The 23990-nt window shown below is 40.9% G+C and overlaps 1 long non-coding RNA gene and 1 pseudogene across 3 annotated transcripts in view; one reads left to right on the top strand and one right to left on the bottom strand.

Moving 5' to 3' along the window:
* Window positions 1–23990, bottom strand: part of LOC144340585 (uncharacterized) — a 149330-nt gene that overhangs the window by 94675 nt on the left and 30665 nt on the right. The window lies entirely within an intron of this gene.
* Window positions 5615–9131, top strand: LOC144340584 (glutaredoxin-3 pseudogene; annotated as a pseudogene). The gene has a single exon (XR_013416852.1). The product of XR_013416852.1 is annotated as a glutaredoxin-3 pseudogene (transcript).

The following is a 23990-nucleotide window of genomic DNA, read 5'->3' as shown; positions in this document are numbered from 1 at the left end:
AACAGTGTAACAACCTCCGACCATTGCCTGATGGTCACCTGACATTCCTGGGAGTGCTGCGGCTTCTCCTGCCCTGCTCATGTCTGACTAGCTACCTACTGTAACACTTCGATGGATTATATTCAGAGGTTCATTAGCTACTGAGGCATTTCCCTGCCTCTCCATCTCTAGAACTCACAGTGTATGCTTTATGTTGCCAGCAAGGCCATCATTGTCAGTTGCTCAACCAAAACAGAAACTGGCTAACCTGCTCTTAAGTGCAGTTCCCTAATGAATCAATCACCCCAATGATTGCCCCTGGGACCTCTTCTCACACCTTTTAGGACATGCCCTCCACTTTCACAGAAGGTCTCTCCCCCACCTGTTTTGGATAAAGTTCCCTCTAGACTCATTGCTCTATAAATGTGAGCCTGTTTGCTTTCCATCTTTCAGAAATTTCTTAGTTTCTAGCAAGCCGATAGCACTCTTTCTCACTTTCCAGTGCACTGAGAGGTTACTAAAGTATAACTTTTTTTCTTCAGCCATTCCAAGAAATTTTGGTTGATAAGGAAGGTAGATATCATGATTTGTAAATTCCCTTACTTACGTAGAAAACAATTTAGAATGCTACAGATCCTTGGGATCACCACTAAGAATATCCCATTATAGAGACGATTATAGAGACGGGTACACTCTGCAGTAAATCAGGTGGTGCCATTATGAAGTTCTGTTAAAAATAACAAGTTCCAGAAAACCAAATACTACATGTTCTCACTTATAAGTGGGAGCTGAATGATGAGAACACATAGACACATCGCGGGGAGTAACACACACTGGGGTCTGTTGGAGGGTTGGAAGTAGGAGGAGGGAGAGCATTAAGAAGAACAGCTGATGAATGCTGGGCTTAGTACCTAGGTAATGGGATGATTTGTGCAGCAAACCACCATGGCACACGTTTACCTATGTAACAAACCTGCACATCCTGCACATGTACCCCTGAACTTAAAAGTTTGAAAAAAAGTTTCATAGGAGCTGTACTGGCATTTGTTTTTAATTGACAAGGTTTCTTTGCATCATTTGACTTTAATATTTTCCAGGATAAATTTATCTATTTCCTGTCAACATGCTACAGAATATAGATAGTCACCAACTTACGACGGTTTGACTTATGATTTTTTTTTCACCTTATGATGGGATTATTGGGGTATTAAATGCAGGTGTTTTTGTTTTTTCTCACTTTTTAAAAAGTTTTTCTTAATGTAGTTTTGACTTACCATGTTTCAACTTATGGTGGATTTACTGGGACAAACGCCATAGTAAGCTGTTGAAGCATAGGGGCGGACAACAAAGAATTTGTCCAACTGCTTAAGCAGATTTCAGTTATCTTTTGACAGAGAGAAAACAAAACAAAACTCATTCTAACTGCATTAGCCACACACATATTAAAGTATTTTGTGTCATCAAGAACATAATCCAATGTCTTAAAATGTGTGCAAACTAACAAATTTACCTCTTCCCATATGGTACCTAAAGCATTTTGTCTTCTAACTAGCATAAATTAATACCTGTTGACTTAGGGTAGCCATATAATTTATCATCCAAATGAGAACACTTTGAGAATAAAAGTAGGTGCTATTGATAATCACTCTTAGAATAGAGCCATAAACTAGGACTGTCTCAGACAAACCAGGATGTATGGTCACCCTAAACATGACCCAGCACCTTTGAAACACCTGAGAAGAACAGTCTAATGTGTATGTTACATGCTCGTTTTTCCCTGTGCTCTTTCCACCAGCGTAATTAGATAGACTAATGAAGAGCAAACATTTTGCACAGGGCCAATTCAGAAAACATGACAATTTCCTTCCACTTAGTAGTCCTATCAAATCTCATGGCAGGGTAAGGGGATACTTTTACAATTGGAATTATCTATTTAAATAAAAGAATGTCAAATATAAAAGTTGGCCCTATCTTTTTAGCCAGATTTGAGGACTGTATCCTGGAGGCAGCTTTCTTGTTTTCCATTGCTTTTTATTCATACAAGAGTGTAGAGTTCTTGTGCATTATCTCATTGCTTCCTTGAAATAAATTAATCAAGGTAAGTGTTATGACATTTCCAATCTACTGAACGGGAAAAACAGTAAGCAGAGAAGTCAGACTTTTTGTAATTCGATGGAAAAACATACTTGATTGCTGTGCATGTTTTTACTTATCTAATTTTTTAGCAAAATAAATTTTTATGTCAATTGGCCCTTTATATTTTGTGAATTGCCTGTTAATGTCCTTTCCCATGTGGGTATTAATTTCTCCTATACTTTTCTCTGATGTTTGATTTTTTTATCCAAGTAAGAAATGTATCTAATTTTAAAAGCCCAACGGCACTCTAATGACTGTGAGAAAAATATCAGTCCCTGTTGTACTCTTCCTTTCCCAACTCCATTTTCACTTCCTAGAGACAACTCTTTCGTCAGCATTTGTGGCTGTTTCTTTCTTTTTTGAGACACAGTCTCGCTCTGTCGCCCAGGCTGGAGTGTACTGGTGCGATCTTGGCTCACTGCAACCTCTGCCTTCCAGGTTCAAGCGATTCTCCTGACTCAGTCTCCTGAGTAGCTGGGATTACAGGCTCCTGCCACCATGCCTATTTTTTTGTATCTTTAGTAGAGACGAGGTTTCACCATGTTGGCCAGGCTGGTCTCAAACTCCTGACCTCAGATGATCCACCCACCTCGGCCTCCCAAAGTGCTGGGATTATAGGCATAAGCCACCGTGCCCGGCCATTTTTAGCTGTTTCTTCTGATATTTACCTCCACATTTCTAAGTAATATTCTTTAATTTCTATTTCTTGCTGATTTTAAATATTATATGCTGACTTCTGATGAAGCATAAGAATTTAGTACTCTTATAAAACATCACACACCTTACCTACTTACAAGAACTCTTTTAGTACGGTTGTATCCCAATTCTTTATTAAACTGATATCTAATACTTACATTGTTATGACTATATAAATACTGAGGACTATGCTCTGACTTTTTATCTTGCCCAAATTCCTATCTAAGGGGTCTAGGGAGTCACGCCCTACAAACCATAAATTCTCATCAGTGGGTTTTATTTAACTCTATATATATCATGACTTACTCTCCAACCTGACTCTGGCAGAACATTGGGAGACAAGAAATAAAATAAAAATATTTTACCCCAAAACATGTTTCTTTGCCATATCTCAAAATGGCCCTAGAAAGCTGTCCTTCCTGAGGGAAAATGTGCATCTGTAAAGAATCTCTGTGGCCACGGTGGCTCACACCTATGATCCCAGCACTGTGGGAGGCGGGGCGGGTGGATCACCTGAGGTCAGGAGTTTGAGACCAGCCTGGCCAACATGGTGAAACCCCATCTCTATTAAAAATACAAAAATTAGATGGCTGTGGTGGAGCATGTCTGTAATCCCAGCTACTTGGGAGACTGAGGTAAGAGGATCACTTGAACCCGGGAGGCGGAGGTTGCAGTGAGCCGAGATCAAGCTGTTGCACTCCAGCCTGGGTGACAACAGCGAAACTGCGTCTCAAAAAAAAAGCACCTTTTAAAGATCTGGATAGGAAACATTTGCCATTTATTGTCTCTAAAGGCAGCCACTGTAAGACTTCAAAAGAACCTTAGTCTCCACAGTCTTATCTTAACCTGAACATTTCCTTTCTATGGATCCCAGGTCTTTAAACAAACTCAGCCAATTGTCAAGCAGAAAATGTTTAAATTTACCTATAGCCTGGATATCCCCACTCCAGCTTTGAGTTGTCCCCGCTTTCTGGACCAAACCAATGTATTTATTGAATGTATTTGATTGATGTCTCATGCCTCCCTAAAATGTATAAAACCAAGCTGCACTCCGACCACCTTGGGCGCATGTTCTCAGGATCTCCTGAGGGCTGTGTCACAGGCTATGGTCACTCATATTTAGCTCAGAATAAATCTCTTCAAATATTGTACAGTTTGACTCTTTTTGTTGACAATACCATTCACTGATGAGCTACGTAATACAGTATGGTTGTATTTCCCTTTCTTGTACATTTGTTTTTTCCAGGAGTTAAAAATTATCGCATTTTTTCATTTGCTTCATTTTCTAGGTACTATTACTAATTTTTCCTAAACTCTCTGAGAGAGCTGAAGAACTCCTTTTAATGTGGGGGAATGCATCAGGTAATCCACTGATCCCACATATGTTTGTTTCCCTGGGCCACGTCTCCCCAACAGATTTTTTTTTTTTGAGACGGAGTCTTGCTCTGTCCCAGGCCGAAGTGCAGTGGCACAATCTTGGCTCACTGCAACCTCTACCTCCCAGGTTCAGGTGATTCTCCTGCCTCAGCCTTCCAAGTAGCTGGGATTACAGGTGCGTGCCACCATGCCTGGCTAATTTTTTTGTTTTTTAGTAGAGACAGGGTTTCACCATGTTGGCCAGGCTGGTCTCGAACTCCTGACTTCGTGATCTGCCAGCCTTGGCCTCCCAAAATGCTGGGATTACAGGCATGAGCCACTGTGCCCGGCCTTCCCCAACAGCTTTCTATCCTGCTGCCCAGCCTTGCCTGGCCCTTGGGCCCATTGCACAACTTCCATACTGGAAATTCACTCAACCATCATCCTGTGAATTCTCTTCTCTCCTGCATTGGCTTCCTTGTTTTCCAAATCCCTTCGGTTTCTTGGGTTCTTAGGCTCATTTTCTAATTTTAATGTTGCATATCCTTTAATTGCTTCATGACGGAAGTAGACATAAGATCCTGAAACTTTTCACGTCTGTAAATGTCTTTGTTTTACCCTCACCATTGATTAAGCTGGATACAGAATTCTGTCTTAGAAATCAATTTCCCTCAGAATTATAAAGGCCTGGCTTCATTTTCATCTAGATTGTTACTGTTGATACATTCAATGCCATGCTGACTTCTCATTCTCTATATGCAATCTTTTATTCTCTCTGGAAGCTTTTAGAATCTTGTCATTTTATGTATTCTGTCATCTTCCTTCTTTTAAGAGACAGATCTCACTACTTTGCCCAAGCTGGTCTTGAACTCCTGGACTCACACAATCCACCTGCCTCAGCCTCCTAAGCAGCTGGGACTACAGGTGTGCACCATCATGCTCTGCCTACACATTCTGTGGATAAGGAAATTAATATAAAATTAGGATCTTTCATGACTATTGGAAGAGCTGAAGGAGCAGAGGTCACTGGATCTGTCACCAAAAATCAGAGAAATCTATGCTAAACATCTCAGTCTGAATCACTGAGGAGAGGTGGTTCTCAAAAGCTTACTGAAATTCTCGGGAATCTCTGAGAAGCTTCCACCAATTATTCTCTCAAGAGTTTGCAGGGAAGCCACCGTGAAGCTCTTGCCTACCTGCGCATTTAGCTGCAACTGATTCACTTCCATCTTCCAAATCTTATACAAGTTTCTCTCATGAGCATACTCTAACCAAAAATCACATAGAAAAGGAAACCATTCTGGAAAATGTAGCTCTCAGCCTTAAAAATGAGTGAGAATTGTGCTGAGTTAACACCAGGTAATCCAGCACAGTCTACTCCTTCATCAGCTCAGCATCCATACACCCTATTTTTAATCTTTAACTTCTAAATAAAGATACTAGCAACATTATGCTTTTACATTATATGATTCAATTATTTTTCATACAACCAACCCTAAAAAAAGAAACCCAGAGTTCCACTTTATCCATCTGTGAATAAATGTTTATCTTCTGATTCACAGTCTTATCTTGCTATCCTATAACCTAAAACTGAACCATAGAGGTAACCATGATTCATACACTGATACTATTAGAGGGTATTGGAATGGGAGAGAAAGCAAAGAAAAATATCAGTTTATATATACAAATGTCCATATCTAAGCAATACAGAAAATATCTCTAATGACTACAGTACTTGTTTCTGGAACTGGTCACATGGCCATAATTGGTATTTATAATTCCCTTCTCCCACCACTCATTTCCTATCACACTCGTCCCCAGCAAGCACTCAGCCAGTCTTTTTTTTTTTTTTTTGAGACAGAGCCTTCCTTTGTCATTCAGAATGGAGTGCAGTGGCGTGATCTCGGCTCACTGCAACCTCCGCCTCCTTGGGTTCACGCCATTCTCCTGCCTCAGCCTCCTGAGTAGCTGGGACTAAAGGCGCCCGCCACCGCGCCCGGCTGAGTGTTTTGTATTTTTTTAGTAGAGACGGGGTTTCACTGTGTTAGCCAGGACGGTCTCGATCTCCTGACCTCGTGATCTGCCCATCTCGGCCTTCCAAAGTGCTAGGATTACAGGTGTGAGCCATTGTGCCCGGCCCAATCAGTTTTTTAATTTGTTTTTTGGTCTAGTATGATGACCTCAATCTTCATTCTTGAAATTTCTGTGCGACCCTGTTCCGCTTGTTCTGGTTGCTATAGTTTTCTCTAACTTTTACTACAGAGCATGGGAGTGTCAGGAGATTACCAGGAGGATCTCCTGGAGCTCGGGTACTTCTTGCCTCCATTGTGCAGTAGCGAACCAATTTACCCTTGATAATCAAGATCAGTTATCCCATCTAGCACAGAAACCATTTTATTTGTCTGACAAAGTGACCAGATGACAGTCTCAGACTCCTGTTAAATGGACCCACCATTGTGTTCCCCGGTGGAAGTATTCCTGCCCTGGAAACCCAGACCTGCAAACTAGCAGAGTTTAATGTTGTGGGAATAAAAAGCCAAAACTTTGGTAGATCATTAGATGTACAGTGAAAGACACTATTCCTTGATTTTTAAAACTTCGTATCTTTGCTATGGGGGAAACTACATTATAAACTGGCCACTGATAGAGAGTATGTTCTGCATCTCATCGGGTACTAAATCAGCTCCACAAAGTGATTTTGCCAACTGGCACCATAACTGAATTTTCAAAAGCCCATTCTGCCACTCTATCAAGCCAAGCTTCAGGATGATGGCAAACATGGTAAGACCAGCAAATTCCAAATAAAGGCATTAACAACATGATGCTTTCGTGAGCACATTGCTGCACTTCATTTGCTGTGAAATGAGTTCCTTGTCAGAAGCACAGCTAGGAAGAGTGCCGCTACCATGCATTAGGTATTCCGTGAGTCCAGACATGACCATTTTGGAGGAACCATTGTGGACAGGAAGGCAATCCATCTCCAGTGAGAACAAAGCGGTGCTCTTGGCAGGATGGAAATGGTCCACGTTACTTAAACTGTTGATTCCCCCAAATAACAGTGCTACATCATGGGCTCAATGTTGGTCTCTGCTGTTGGCAGGCAGGGCACCCTGCAGGAGCCGTACTCAAATCAGACGTTCACCGAGCCTAAGCTCAGCTCCATCCCTGCCACCTTTGGAACAGAATTCTGGGAAATACAGTTCCCAACCTCAGAAGAAAGGTGGTGTCATCAGGTTGACAAGAGACAATCCAGCACAGGTGTTCTCCTTGCCTCTCAGTGTTCTGAAAGGTCATTCCGGTGAGGTGGGCCTTTCTGCATCACTGCAGTGGGCAGTCGGGAAGCCCCTTCTGCACAAAAGCACGCGTTCTCAAGTTGGTGTCGATTTTTATTATTTTAGTTTCTTCTCCTTTGTTTACTCTGTTCTCTCTGGAATTCTTAATATTATCACGCACCTCTGAATTGATTCTCTAATTTTCTTATCTTTCCCCTTCCCTTCTCTCCTTCTGTCCTCCACACTGTCTTTTTTGTTCTTTCTGGGATATGTGATTGACTTTATCTTCCAAAGTATCTGTTTATTTATTTGAAGATTTTTAAAGCTTTTTATTTTGAAATAATTACAGATTCACAGGAAATATTATTTCAAAATGCAAAGAAATGTACTGGGATGTCTCATGCACCCTTCCCCCAGACTCCCTCGCTGTTAACATCCTGAACAACTATAGTACAATATCACAACTGAAAAATTGAAATTGGTGGTGGTGGCGGCATGGTGGCAAGGGCAGCTGAGGCGGCTGCAGCAGCAGTAGAAGAGGTCAGCTCAGCCGGGCAGTTTGAAGAGCTGCTGCACCTCAAAGCCAAGTCCCTCTTTGTGGCCCACTTCTGGGCACCACAGGTTCCACAATGTGCACAGATGAACGAAGTTATGGCAGAGTTAGCTAAAGAACACCCTCAAGTTTCATTTGTGAAGTTGGAAGCTGAAGGTGTCCTGAAGTATCTGAAAAATATGAAATTAGCTCTGTTCCCACTGTTCCGTTTTTCAATAATTCTCAAAAAATTGACTGATTAGATGGTGCACATGTCCCAGAGTTGACCAAAAAAGTTCAGCGACATGCATCTAGTGGCTCCTTCCCAGCCAGCACTGATGAACATCTCAAAGCAGATCGCAATCTGCGCTTGAAGAAATTGACTCATGCTGCCCGCTGCATGCTGTTTATGAAAGGGACTCCTCAAGACCCACGCTGTGGTTTCAGCGAGCAGATGGTGGAAATTCTTCACAAGCATGTTTAGTTTAGCAGTTCTCATGTCTTCTCAGATGAAGAGGTTTGGCAGGGGCTCAAAGCCTATTCCAATTGGCCTACCTATCCTCAGCTCCACGTTTCTGGAGAGCTCATATAATTAAGGAGCTACAACCATCTGAAGAACTAGATACAATTTGTCCCAAAGCCCCCAAATTAGAGGAAAGGCTCAAAGTGCTGACAAATAAAGCTTCTGTGATGCTCTTTATGAAAGGAAACAAACAGGAAGCAAAATGTGGATTCAGCAAACAAATTCTGGAAATACTAAATAGAACTGGGGTTGAATGTGAAACATTCGATATATTGGAGGATAAAGGAGTTCAGCAAGGATTAAAAGCTTATTCAAATTGGCCAGCATACCCTCAGCTGTATGTGAAAGGGGAGCTGGTGGGAAGATTGGATATCGTGAAGGAGCTGAAAGAAAATGGTGAATTGCTGCCTATACTGAGAGGAGAAAATTAATAAATCTTAAACTTGGTGCCCAGCTATTGCAAGAAATACTTAATTACATTGGGAGCAGTTCATGATTTAGTCCTCAGAAATGGGCTAGGAATAGAAAAATCCTGCTTACTCAGTTACATGTTTTTTGTATTTCACAACGTTGTGCTAAATACAAGTATGTTACATTTTTTTCCCACCAAAAATAGAATGCAATAAACATCCTCAAATTATTAACAATAATTATATAAGAAAAGTGTATCTTTACAGCAATATTAAACATACAGCTACTATAAAAAAATTGAAAATGGTACAATCTACAGAGTTCATTCAGATTTCACAAGTTACACATGCCCGCGTGTGTTTGTGTGTGTGCTTGGCATAACTTTTTGCAATTTTATCACTTGTGTTGTCTTGGATAGCCACCATCAAAATCAAGATACACAACAGTACCATAGCCGTAAGAGTCCTGCATGTTACCACTCAATCAACATATCCATTCCCTCTTCCCTCATTCCTAATCCCTGACAACCACTAATATGTTCTCCATTTCTAAAATTGTGTTGTTTCATAAATGTTACATAGATAAAATCATGCAACCTTCCTTTTTTTTTATGATTAGCCTTTTTTCACTCAGCATAATTTCTTCTAAGCTATGTGTGTGTTAACACTTTATCTGTTTTTACTGTTAGTATTTGCACAGTATAAATGTACTACAATTTGTTTAATCACTCACCCACTGAAGAACATCTGGGTAGTTTCCAGTTTGGAACTATTATAAATAAAACTGCTATGAACATTTGCATATCTATTTATTTATCTTACTTTCTACCATATTATTTATTTCCAAAAGCTCTTTCTTGTTCTCTCATTGTTTACTATAGCACCTTCTTTTTGTTTTATGGGTTTAATATCTTTCCTTATCTTTGCAGATTTTAATTATAATTTTAAAACAAATGTTTTCTTTTTATTCTTTTTTTTTTTTTTTGAGACGGAGTTTTGCTCTGCCGCCCAGGCTGCAGTGCAGTGGCGTGATCTCGGCTCACTGCAAGCTGTGCATCCTGGGTTTATGCCATTCTCCTGCCTCAGCCTCCTGAGTAACTGGGACTACAGGCGCCCACCACCACGCCCAGCTGAGCTTTTTGTATTTTTTTAGTAAAGATGGGGTTTTACCATGTTAGCAAGGATGGTCTCGATCTCCTGACGTTGTGATCCACCCATCTCAGCCTCCCAAAGTGCCGGGATTACAGGTGTGAGCCACTGGGCCCAGCCTTTTTTTTTTTTTTTTTTTTTTTTGAGACAGGATCTCACTCCATTGCCCAGGCTGGAGTGCAGTGGCGTGATTGTGGCTCACTGCAACCTCCGCCTCCTGGGTTCAAGCGATCCTCCCACCTCAGCCTCTCTAGCAGCTGGGACTACAGATGCATGCCACCACACCCAGCTAATTTTTGTATTTTTTAGTAGAGATGGGTTTCACTAGGTTGGCCAGGCTGGTCTCAAACTCCTGACCTCAGGTGATCGCCCACCCTGGCCTCCCAGTGCTGGGATTACAGGCGTGAGCCACCGCACCCGGCCTTTAAAACAAATATTTTCTTCTATTCGTTGCATTGTCTCTGTTCCCTATGGGTTCCTCTGCTTCTGATTTATTAAGAGTCTGTTCTTCATGTGAACACTTCCCTCAAATATCTGATGAATCTTGCTTATGCATTTATGTTTAAGAGTGAGGCGCTATAGAGTTTATTCCTCACCAATGAGGCTAGCTTCACTGGTGAGGAAATTGGGCAGTTTAGTAGTCAGGGTGAAGTAGGCTATGTTGTGGTAACAAACAACCCCCAAATCTCAGTGGCTCAGCATAATAAGAAATGTTTGTTTCTCACTAATGTCACAGTCCAATGTGGCCTCCACAGAGGTGGAAGAAAGAGCATGAGTGACTGTTTAAAGCCTGAGACAACAGCTCATTCACTACGGAATCTCTGCAGAGCCCCTCCAGGCTTGGAGCCGGGGCAAGGAGGAAGCAAGGCTGGAGACGGCAGCTGTGATGGGGGCAGTCAGGGTTAGCAATTGGGATTATGCCCATGTTTCTGTCAAAAATTGAAGATTCTGGTGAAAGACAGTAGGTCTCTTTGCCACAGCTTCAGGTTTTTCAGACCATGCTTTGTAGGTTTTTTTTTGTTGTTTTGTTTTTTTGAGACAGAATCTCGCTCTGTCGGCCAGGCTACGGTGCGGTGGCACGATCTTGGCTTACTGCAACCCCCGCCTCCTGGGTTCAAGCAATTCTCCTGCCTCAGCCTCCCGAGAAGCTGGGATTTACAGGCGTGTGCCACTACGCCTGGCTAATTTTTGTATTTTTAGTAGAGACAGGGTTTCACCATGTTGGCCAGGCTGGTCTCGAACTCCTGACCTCAGGTGATCTGCCTGCCTCAGCCTCCCAAAGTGCTGGGATTACAGGCATGAACCACCATGCCCGGCCCATGCTTTATAGTTTTATGTCAACCAGGGCATCATTTTCAGATGAATGTGAATGTGTTTTGAGTGGCCTGGTTTTGGCTCCCAGTCATCTCCTTATTAACTTATCCTCAAATGTGAACAGATATCCAGGAAATCACCAGGCATTTGAGAAATATTCTCAACATGAAAGAGAGACACTATGGTAAATAAGCAGAAAAAATGATCATGGAGAAAATCTGGCAAATACTGAAAACGTAAAACTCTAACATCATCAAAGAGATTAGTGGAGATCATAAGTAGTGATAAATCACCAAGGTGGTGCTAAACAGAATCAGATACCAAAAAACAGCTTTTGCAAGTTAAAAAATATATAATTCTAAGGAGGAAATGTGGGAGAAATGTTGTGTAAATATGTCAGAAAGAAAAACGAAAGTACAAAGACATGGAAAATATGTTTAAAAGAGATACAATACTGGGCTGGGTGCAGTGGCTCATGCCTGTAAATCCCAGCACTCTGGGAGGCTGAGGTGGACAGATCACGAGGTCAGGAGATGAAGACCATCCTGGCAAGCACGGTGAAACCCCGCCTCTACTAAAAAATACAAAAAAATTAGCCGGGTGTGGTGGCAGGCACCTGTAGTCCCAGCTACTCAGGTGGCTGAAGCAGGAGAATGGCATGAACCCGGGAGGTGGAACTTGCAGTGAGCCGAGATCACGCCACTACACTCCAGCCTGGGCGACAGAGCAAGACTCAGTTTCAAAAAAAAAGAGATACAATACTCAATCTAGGAAGTACACTATTTGACTAACAGTGAAAGGAAGATATTTTCAAAGGGGTGATGGAAAATAATTTCCCAGAGCTGAAATACGTCAACCTCCAGACTGAGTGATCCCAAGGAATTCTAGCACAATGAATGGGAAAGAAGTGCAAGTAGACACATCACGGTAAAATTTCAGAACTCAAGGAGGAAGAAAAATCAGACCACCTTCCAGAAACAAACCAATTCACATATAAAGTGGCAAGCATGCAACTTACATCAGGCTACAGCACACCACTGGCTACTAAAAGATACTGAAGAGTCTTTAAATTCTGGGGGGAAATTGTTTTCAATCCAGGCTTTCATATATAGCAAAATTACTAGAGGAGTTTGAGGGTAGAATAGATATTTTTAGACACATGAGGGATCAGAAGATGGACTTGCTCACACACCCTTTCCTAAGAATTTGAGGATGTGCTCCAGAAAAAATATTGGGTGTAGTACAGGAAAGGAAAAAGACACGGGATCCAGGAAATGAATTTTTATCCAGGAAGGCAAGGAAAGAAATGGTCAAATGACTGCTGTGTCTGGAGACTGGTCAGTGGACACTGGAGGTAGGCAGCCAAATAAATGGAGAGTTGAGAGACCTGCCCTACCCTTGAGAAGTAACTTTAGGCAATGATAAGAGAAGAGACTACAAGTCCTGAAAAGGTGATTACAAACTCCAGGAAAACTAAAATATAAACTGGTTATTGACTCTAAACTTTTAGAATCAACATACAAAGCACAAAATATTTTGTTGTGATAGAACAGTAAAATTATCACAACAAAAACAAAAACAAAAACAAAAAAAAACCAGATGACAGAAGTTGTGATTCAGGATGGAGGACAGCTGAAAGGGAAAGATACAGGAACTAATGTTTTTATTTTATTCTTTAATTTATTTATGAAAACAAATTTTTAGAAACATTAGGGTCTTGTTCTGACACCAGGCAGCAGTGCAATGGCGCAATCACAGCTGACTGCAGCCTCAAACACTGGTACTCAAGTGATCCTCCTGCCTCAGCTTCCTGAGTAGCTGAGACTACAGGCACGTGCCCCAACACCCAGCTAATTTTTAAATTGTTGTGATTATTTTGTAGAGACAGAGTCTCCTTATGTTGCCCAGGTTGGTCTCACACTCCTGGGCTCAGGCAGTTCTCCCGCTTCGTACTCCCAATGTGTTAGTACTACAGGCCTGAGCCAACATGTCCAACCTATTTTTCTTTAAATCCTCACTTTAAAAAGAAGTCAACAGTTGATGAAACCAAGTTGATGAAAAGTAAAGGTATAAGATTACAAAGATTAAAAAATAGAGATGCTAAGAATAATAATATGACTGCATTGAGAGTATGAGGTAAATCCTCATCTCTCAGAGCAGAAAGCCCCAGTAAAAATGATTAATATGGATAAAGCAAAATATCACAGCAAACACACGTCATCATTGGAAGCTATGGAAATAACTATGAGAGGACATAACCCAAAAATATTTAAAGTATTTATGTCTGTGGAGCTGTGAATACTGGCAGGGAAGACTGGGGCCTTTCTGTACTGATAGGTATTTCTTAAACCCTTGATTATATGTTAATTTTATTAAAGGAATACATAAATTTGAAATTAAAAACAAGGATATGATGAGCATCCACCTGAGTTGCCCATGTCTGAGAAAAAGCACTGCTGAAGATGTCATGCACTGTATCAGGAAATCAGTGTTTCCTATGCAAATCATCAAATGCCAAATCCCTCCTATTGAGTCTTGTATTAGTCTGTTCTTACGCTGCTGTAAAAAGCTGCCCAACACTGGGTAATTCACAAAGGAAAGAGGTTTAATTGGCTCACAGCTGTGCATGGAGGCCTTAGGAAACTTACAGTTACGGCACAAGGAGAAGCAAATATGTCCTTCACATGGCATCAGGAGAGAGAAGTGCCAGCAGAAGAAATGCCAGACACGTACAAAACCAAAGATCTCATGAGACTCGTTATCATGAGAACAGCATGGGGGAACTGCCCCCACGATCTAATCACCTCCCACGAGGTCTCTTCCCCCAACACGTGGGGATTACAACTCCAATTCCAGTTCAGGATGAGATTTGGGTGGGGACACAGAGCCAGACCATATCAAGTCCTAAGGAAATTTGTTTCTGAAGAATGGGCATGTCTTCTTTTGTCACATGATGAAAACTTCGTTCCACAATGTATTTTCTTTACGCCTTGTTAAAAAACTGAAATATTAAATGAGCAGTCAGTCGTAAGAAACAGCTTCTCTCAGGTGCCTGGCGACATTTATTGTCTCAGATTTTTTCTATGCTTTCACTCATTTGTTCCTTGTTTACTTTATATGGTTAAATCACATTATTTGTCTTTTGGAATTGGCTACGTGTTCTGCATGTTAATCTTTTCTCTGCTATATATGTTGCAAATATTTTCTCCAAGTTTATTATCTTTTAACTTTAAGGCACAAGAAATTTTTATAAAGTCAGAATTATCTGTCTTATTTGTTATGGTTCCTGTGTTCTATGTTTTAAGGAGATGTATTTGACAAATTAATATACTAAGGCCCAAGGAGATGGCATAAACTGTCTAAGATCAGAGAGCTACTCAGGACAGAGCCAGGACTAGATCTTATTGAATGCTCTTTGATTTACACTCCATTTTCCTACTGCAAAGTATTCACATGTAAATTATCTTAGTAAAAAACCCACAGGATTTGCATTCTATCATAAAGATACATGCACTTGTCTATTTATTGCAGTACTATTCACAATAGCAAAGACAGGGATTCAACCTAAATGCCCATCAACAAGTAGACTGGATAAAGAAAATGCAGTACATATATACCATGGAATACTATGCAGCCATAAAAAAGAATATGTCCTTTACAGGAACATGGATGGAACTGGAGGCCATTATCCTTAGAAAACTAACACAGCAACAGAAAACCAAATATTGCATGTTCTTATTTACAAGTGGGAGCTAAATGATGAGAACACGTGGATTGAAAAAGGGGAACAACAGACACTGGGACCTACTTGAGGGAGGAAAATGGGAGATGGGAGAGGCTCAGGGAAAAAAACTGACGGGCACTATGCTTAGTACCTGGGTGACAAAATAATCTGTACACTAAACCCCCGAGTCATGAGTTTACCTGTGTAACAAACCTGCACATGTACCCTGAATTTTTAAAATAAAAGTTAAACATTAAACACACACACGCACAGATTTGGAGTCGGAGAATCTAGGTTTATTCCAGTTCCAACACTTACTGCTCTGTGATCTTGAGCAAGATGATTTACTGCTAATGAAACTTCATAGGCTCCTCTTCAAATGGGAATCATGATAACAGCAATTTTCTCTAGTTGTTACAAAAAAACCCACCATATACATCATAAAGTGTTGAACAAATGGTTTTTTATTTTTTATTTATTTATTTTTTGAGACGGAGTCTCGCTCTGTCGCCCAGGCTGGGGTGCAGTGGCCAGATCTCAGCTCACTGCAAGCTCCGCCTCCCGGGTTCACACCATTCTCCTGCCTCAGCCTCCCGAGTAGCTGGGACTACAGGCGCCCACCACCGCGCCCGGCTAGTTTTTTGTATTTTTTAGTAGAGACGGGGTTTCACCGTGTTAGCCAGGATGGTCTCGATCTCCTGACCTCATGATCCGCCCTTCTCGGCCTCCCAAAATGCTGGGATTACAGGCTTGAGCCACTGCGCCCGGCTGGTTTTTTATTTTTAAAAAACTTTATTAAAGAGATAGTTTGGGGCATTCTTTCTTTACATTATTTAAAAATGACAATATCCTTCTATAAGTTTGAAATATAAGTTTTAAAAATCATTTCTAAATATCTTTAGCACCCCACTATTCTTAATGTTCACTGCCATGTTACATGAAATTTACATAATCTAGTTTAGAATCAGCATTACTGGGAAAAAGACAATGTTCCTATGTAAATTCTATTATGTATAATAAAATATATATATGCTACTGTTTATGAGAAGGGTCAATAGGATAAAGAAACTTTCAAAAAATTATATACACATACACAAATACACAAGAACATTTTATATTCATTATTCAATAATCCTTAGAATGACGACAATGCTTATATGTAATAAATATTTTTTACAATTTCACTCTAGAACGGATTACAAGTAAATTTATCTGCCACATATAAGAATCTATTTACTTATGTTATAGCAACATCTCTTTTCTAAAATAAAAACCTGGCAAATACTCAGCTTGATCATCTGCATTATACAACAGAATTTACTCTGAATGACTTTTTGATCATTTGCAAAAAATTCAATTGAATGTTAATGGATAAAGATATTATATCACTGTTGGCAGTATTTGTAAAAATGTGCTTATGGCTCTGAAAGCAATTCCTGAAAATAAGTATTAAATGTTTTGAGAGACTTCAGAATTGTTAGAAAAAGTTAAGCTTCAGTTGGTGTTTATTGCATGTAAGTATGTTGACATATGTTTTCCTGAGGCAAGTGGCTTATTCTAGATATATACGTTGGTATATTCATTGAAAATTAGATTTATTATGTTACAAAATGTGACTAAAAGTCCATTTAAAGGGCACATGTCTCATCTTTTGGTTCTAACGTGAAGCCAAATGAGGACAGGCACATGATTCAGTTTATACAACAAGAAAATGGCCCCAAAGTGGAGGAAGCCACACGTCAGCAGCTCAGCCCCACTCCGTACAATCCAAGCACATTCAACAAGTGATATGGTTTGGCTGTGTCCCCACCCAAATCTCATCTTGAATTGTAACTCCCATGATGTGGGAGGAACCCGGTGGGAGGTGATTTAATTATGGGGGTGGGTCTTTCCTGCGCTGTTCTCCTGATAGTGAATGAATGAGTCTCATGAGATCTGATGGTTTTTATAAATGGGGGTTTCTCTGCAGAAGCTCTCTTTTTGCCTCCTGCCATCCACATAAGATGTGACTTGCTCCTCCTTGTCTTCTACTATGATTTTGAGGCCTCCTCAGCCATGTGGAATTGTAAGTCCAATAAACCTCTTTCTTCTGTAAATTGCCCAGTCTCAGATGTCTTCAGCAGCAGCGTGAAAACGGACTAATACAACAAGTAAATCACTGAACATTTAAACCCAGCAGTTCTCTTTTTTCAAACTTCTCCCCTTGATTTTGTGTCAGCCCTGCCTGTGCTATGCTTTGTTGGGGTAAGCAAGCCCTGCATAAATGTTCTTTCCTGAGAGTGAAAAAAACATGCTATAATAAGAAAGGAGAGATGGAGAAGATGAAATAGGAAAACAAAAAAAGGCTTTGTGTAGAGTTGACCTGCATTTCACTCACTGAATAACATCACAGGATATAGATGTTGGTCATGAAACAAATATGCTTTAGTTGCATACAGCTTAGAAACCTACATTATTTAATACCTTCATCAGAGGAGTATTAAACTCTAGCTTGAATGTTAACATAACAAAAGTTAGGACATGTTCTATACCTGAAACTTTTCCCAATGTACTAAGATCTAAATCTTGAGCCAGTCTGCAAGCATAAAGCTAAATAATGCATCCCATTAATCAGTAAAATACTCACTGGTGTCTTTATCAAAATTTGTATTTTCCCTCATTGATTGATTCACATGAAGTGAAACTTGTTCTGCTTAACTAAAATGATGCTACTGTACCTTTTAAAGAAAACGAATTAAAGGTTTTATGTTCATGAAAGCACAAATGTGACAAAATAAACTATGCTGACACTGTCAAAATCATGAACATTACAGATATGCCCGAATGATCACAGAGATAACTTTTTTTTTTTTTTTTTTTGAGACGGAGTCTCGCTCTTTCGCCCAGGCTGGAGTGCAGTGGCGCGATCTCAGCTCACTGCAGCCTCCGCCTCCCGGGTTCACGCCATTCTCCTGCCTCAGCCTCCTGAGTAGCTGGGACTACAGGTGCCGCCACCGTGCATGGCTAATGTTTTGTATTTTTAGTAGAGACGGGGTTTCACCGTGTTAGCCAGGATGGTCTCGATCTCCTGACCTCGTGATCCGCCTGCCTTGGCCTCCTAAAGTGCTGGGATTATAGGCGTGAACCACCGCGCCCAGCCAGAGGTTAAGTATTTTTGAAGCCCAAAGGCCTACGTATAAATTTCCTGCTAAATATCTATTCTATTTACTAGTCCAAAACACAATGTCAGATTTTCTAAGAGAAAATGATAAAGAGTATACTTTGATATCCTCTCTCCTTCAAGATTTTAAAATAACAATGTGTTTATGGGGTAGTTTCTGACCATGCACATAGATTCCTGTTTATGGCCAAGTTTCTAGTATTGTGGTAATAAGCAAGCTTTAACTACCATACAAAGAGAAGAAATCATTCCATCACAAAATCTCAATGTCATTGAAAACTTTAAATCAAAACTGAAGAATATTAAAATTGACAATATTTACAATTCATCGTTTTTCTAGTTTCTAACACAACTGGGGTGCCATTTTTTTTCTATTCATTTTTGCTATAAGGAATATATATTTTTCCAAAGAAAAATTTTTTTTTCAGCATTTTTCTTGGTCACTCTTTTGCATGCAATTATTTTAGGTGGCCAAAAAGTGCTAAAATTTTTAATTTCTCTTCTTCCAAGTATCTTTGTAAGTGTCTCTCTTATCACTTAAGAAGGAAAACTGACTGGGTGCAGTGGCTCACACCTATAATTCCAACACTTTGGGAGACCAAGGTGGGAGGACCACTTGAAGCCAGGAGTGCAAGACCAGCCGTGGCAACACAGCGAGACCTCTCCCTTTCTCAAAAAAAAAAAAAAGGAACACTGATGCTTTTTCTTTAAAAAATGACAACAACAACAACAAAACAACTTTATGCTCAGGTACCTACAGTCAAATAAACAGATAAAATTAACTAAATTATTAGATCCCACTTTATCTGTGCCATGGCTATGTTATCACCGTATTGCCCCATCTCCCACTAGAGGAAGAATACTTTCCTCATATCCATTTTCTCTTGCCAAAAAAAAAAAAAAAACCTAACTAGGTTTGAGATAAATTTTATTTTCAACTTTTATTAGCCTTTAAGCTAATTTCTAATTTAAAATGAATTACCCACTGGAGTACTTTACCTTTACATCTGGAAGCTATATGCGTTGGGCCCACTGAAAGAAACAACAGCCAGTGGTGAGTCTACATTTTGTAAGAATGAGATACGATTAAAGCAACCTACACTTCTTTGCTGGAAATTAGTGCCCTCCTGTAAAGACAGCAATGGATTCAAAATCAAGAACCAAGCATTAAAAGATCAACAAGTCGCAGCTGTTTGAATTTTCCCTTCCTCTCCTTATGTTCTTTACAGCTCTATTCACTATTGTGTTGTTGTTCAAAAAGCTACACAAAGGCCGGGCACAGTGCTTCACACCCGTAATCCTAGCACTTTGGGAGGCTGAGGCAGGCGGATCACCAGGTCAAGAGATCAAGACCATCCTGGCCAACATGGTGAAACTCCCGTCTCTACTAAAAAGACAAAAATTAGCTGGGCATGGTGGTGGCACGTGCCTGTAGTCCCAGCTACTCGGGAGGCTGAGGCAGGAGAATCACTTGAACCCGGGAGGCGGAGATTGCAGTGAGCCAAGATCGTACCACTGCACTCCAGCCTGGCAACAGAGACTCTGTCTCAAAAAACAAACAAACAAACTAAAAACAAACAAAAAACCAAAGCTACACAAAAGCTACTTATAAATTACTGTTTGTAAGTGACCTCTGTGTTTGATTCTATTGCACAATCCCTATTTTTCCTTTTTTTTAAGAGTTGGGATCTTGCTCTGTCACCCAAGCTGGAGGGCAGTGGCATGATTATGGCTCACTGTACCCTCAAACACCTAGGCTCAAGTGATCCTCCCCGCCCAGCCTCCATAGTAGCTGGGACTATATGCATGTGCCAGCATGCACAGCTAACAATCCCCATTTTTAAACTTCACCTCTGGCTCTTAAATGCCATCATCCTGATCTCCAATCACAACCTTCTAGCTCTCTAGTTTTCTTCATCCATCTACCTTGTATCTCCACTGAGACCATCTTCTCCTGTTTGGTCCTTTCATTTCTGCCCTCTCTAGTCTAGACCTCACTGTGAGTCACTCTGATCACTCTCTGAAATGGCAGGCTCTATTATTACCCCATTTTCCTTTGCTTTCCACTTTCCTTTGATTTCCACCAAAATCATCTTTATCCACATTATTAAGTAAAGCTGGAAAAAAAAAAAAAAAAAAAAAGCACTCCACTGAAGATCTGGTGTCACCCCAAACGTATGGCTCCAGCCTCAGTTCAGTTTTCCACATTGCTTGCAGAAATCCCTTCACTTTTCTGCAGTTTCTCCTGTCATTCCCATGGTAGCTTTTGCATTCCCACTGCCCCTTCTCACATTTCAGTAGATGAGAATAGAAATCATAGGAGGCAAACTTCCTCAGCCTCCAGCCAACCGAAGAAACTCCATTTACATCCTGCTTCCTGTGACAGAGAAGGATGGACCCTACCCGCTATCTAAATCTTTCCAAAGCACCCTGGGCTCTGGCTCATGCTTCATGCTTCTGGGTCGCTCTCTAACTCCGCATGTAAGTCCACTTTACTGTCCTAAGGAAAGCCCTCCTGCATCCTGGCTTTCCTTAGGCTGCCGTGCATTCTCCTGCCTTTCACTCCAGGTTCGTTCAAGAAGCAGGCTGCATTTCATGAATGCCTTCTTTAGGTTGCCTTCTCTGCAGCCAACACACTGCAAAAAGGCCCCATCACCAATGCAGTGAGAGTGCTCTCGAGAAGGCCACCACACTCCTCACTGCCATACCAAAAAGTATTTCTCCAAGACTTTTCTTTCTGGACTCTTCACTAAGACTTTCCCTCTGGCTTCTGTGGCAACCTTCTCCCCTGCTTAGGCCTTCTGTGATGAAGTGCTGACGCTGAAGACGGAACAGCCACCCAGAGCAAGACAGGGGATCTTTCCAGGTAGCTGCAATGGTCTGAAAACAGTGTTGTCACGTTACTTTTCTTCTTGCTGACTTCTCAGTAGTTACTCCTTTCCTGAGAGCCTCTATCAGTTTGCCTTTCTACCTAGTTCAGACTCTTGAAGTTGCTGGACTAATGTCACTGGTGGTTTGGGACTGGTGTCAGGTGGTTTCCACTGTTCCTGTTTGTTGTAACCAAAATGATCCTCTTGAGCCCTTTTCTCCCTCATGTTCCTTGTATATGTGAAAGAGCACTGCTGTCCCTACTGTTACTCAAGCCAGACATGCAGACATTAGTTCCAATTCCCTAACGTGTGTCACCCAGACCTTCTGTCTTTTAAATTGCTCACAGTAGCATCCAGTAGACTATTAAAATAGCGGAGCGTAAGCTGGGTTAAAAGGGAGCTGTAGACATAAATCTTCACGCATAGAAACAACAGCTAAAACTGAGATAGTTTTCTCCTCAAGGAAAACCAGGGGAAATGGCCACAAAGATCCTTGAGGGAAAAAGGCCTGATTTACAGAAAATCAGATCTTTTTCTGATTTTTCTGATTACTGTACAAAATCAGTAAAGAAACAGAAGTAAAGAAAAAACAAAGTTTTAAAGAAGGTTTAATTAACAGCATCAAATACGGTCCCATGTGCAAGGAAAGTAAAGAGAAAAAAATGTAACTGCAATTATAAAAAAAAAAAATCAATGAATTTATTTTGAGAGATCAGCTGCTGCAGTATGATGGGGACTGGATGTCAGAATATAGAAATCAAATGGAAAATGATTATGAGGAAATGGTGGAGACTGCCATGAAGAACTCACCCATGGGGGAAAACAACAACAACAACAAGAGAGAGAGAGAGAGAGTTAGAACCTAGCAAGTTCTAAGCCAGCGAACAGCAAGGGGAGCTGGGTGAAGGTATAGCTGTTATAATATTCACCTTGTTAAACTCTTATATCTAACAACCTGTCTATAGATTTATTTTGGTTTTCCATTAAAATAGTCATAAATCACCCTCTTTTTCCAATATAGGAGTCCAAAGGATATTCAGAAGTAAAGGGAAAATGCTAATATTGTCCAGAAAGGTAGCTGAAAAGTGCACATTTATCTATCTCCTTTACCCAAAATGCACGGAAATGAACCAAAAGTAAAGAAGAAAACCATCTGGGTTGAAACTAGGAAATGAACATAATCGCATATTGAAGACCCGGAAAAATACCTGCAAACTATAAGGGAATCTGGGCCAAGCAAAAGAACTACAAGTTGGCATTTATCTATTCTGAGTAGAATGCTAATTTGAAAACTAAGTGAGAGGGCTTAGAAGCACCATGCAAACTTGAACAGAAGACTGAAGGCCCTCAAAGAAATGAAAAGCACCTAGCAGAGGAACATGTGTACACCCAGAGTATCACAACAGAGCAGAAAGTGGGATTGCAAGACCAAGTCATCTTTATCCTTTCTGACCCAGAGTTCTAATCAGGAACACTCCCCAGGATTATTGGGCCTGGGCCTAGGGCATGGTGGCGGGGAACAAGGCCAGTGTTTAAGAGGATATGCTCTAGTTTTAGGAAGAAAGTACTTGGAGACAGCATATGGGACTATCCACAGTCTGTTATTACCCATGCAGTTTCTAAGGGTAAACAAATAATAAACTGCCAATGCTAATCTCTCCAGCACAAGTTCTAAGGGTACTAATGTAGCCCCTAAGTAACTAAAGAGAAAGATAAATCCACATTGTTCCTAGACAGCATTTCTTGGATGGAATTTCCTTCCTCTTCCTCTCTTCCTTCTTCCTTTAAGAACTAGGTATTAAACACGTGGTATGTACCAGGCATTGCGCTAGACACTGGCAATCCACATACAAAACAGGGCCTAGTGGGGAAAAGACAAGTTAAAGTTATACAAGTGTACTAAGTAAGATAGGAGAGATGTTCGAGGCGCTACACCAACATCTCACAGATAGCCTTATCGTAGTCCCGAAGTTTCAAATGAATAATGAGGACAAAAGAGCCAACAAGGGACCTGCGAATTAAGTACATCAAAAAATGGCAGTGGACATGAGCATGATAAACAAAAGCCAGTGAATGCTAAGCTTTGGAAGAATTATCTCAGGGAAGAGAAGACACAAATCAGCAAAGTCTTACAAGTCTTTTGATGTGCAAGCCTTCTCCTGTGTTAAATCTGTAATGGTCCCTTGTGGCATACTGGGATTTAACTCTAGCTGTTGGTCTATATACAGTGGAAGTGGTTGGGGATGTATAGAGGAGTATTTACTTGTTCTTGCAATGTAACTTTCTCATATAAAAAAGTGTATTAGGGACAGGCGCAGTGGCTCACGTCTGTAATCCCAGCACTTTGGGAGGGTGAGGAGGGCGAATCATGAAGTCAGGAGCTCAAGACCAGCCTGGCCAACATGGTGAAACCCCGTCTCTACTAAAAATACAAAAAATTAGCTGGGGGTCGTGGTGGGCGCCTGTAATCCCAGCTACTTGGGAGGCTGAGGCAGGAGAATTGCTTGAACCAGGGAGGCAGAGGTTGCACTGAGCCGAGATTATGCCACTGCACTCCACAGCCCAGCTGAGTGAGACTCCGTCTCAAAAAAAAAAAAAAAAAGTGTATCGATTTCTTCTGGCCGCCATAACAAAGTGGCTTAAACAACAGAAATGTATTGTTTCACAGTTCTGGAGGCTGGGAATCAAAGATCAAGGTGTTGGGGGCAGGGTGAGCTCTTTCTGGGGACTGTGAGGCAAGGATCCGTTTCAGGCCTCTCTCCTTGGCTTGTAGAGAGCCATTTTTTCCGTGTCCCTCTACATTTACGCATATCTCCATGTACAAGTTTCTCCTTTTTTTTTTTTTTTGAGACGGAGTCGTGTTCTGTCA

This window comes from Macaca mulatta, chromosome 4 (assembly GCF_049350105.2).
Source record: "Macaca mulatta isolate MMU2019108-1 chromosome 4, T2T-MMU8v2.0, whole genome shotgun sequence".
In the NCBI taxonomy this organism is placed as follows: domain Eukaryota; kingdom Metazoa; phylum Chordata; class Mammalia; order Primates; family Cercopithecidae; genus Macaca; species Macaca mulatta.
This window is presented reverse-complemented; position numbering and strand designations above follow the sequence as displayed.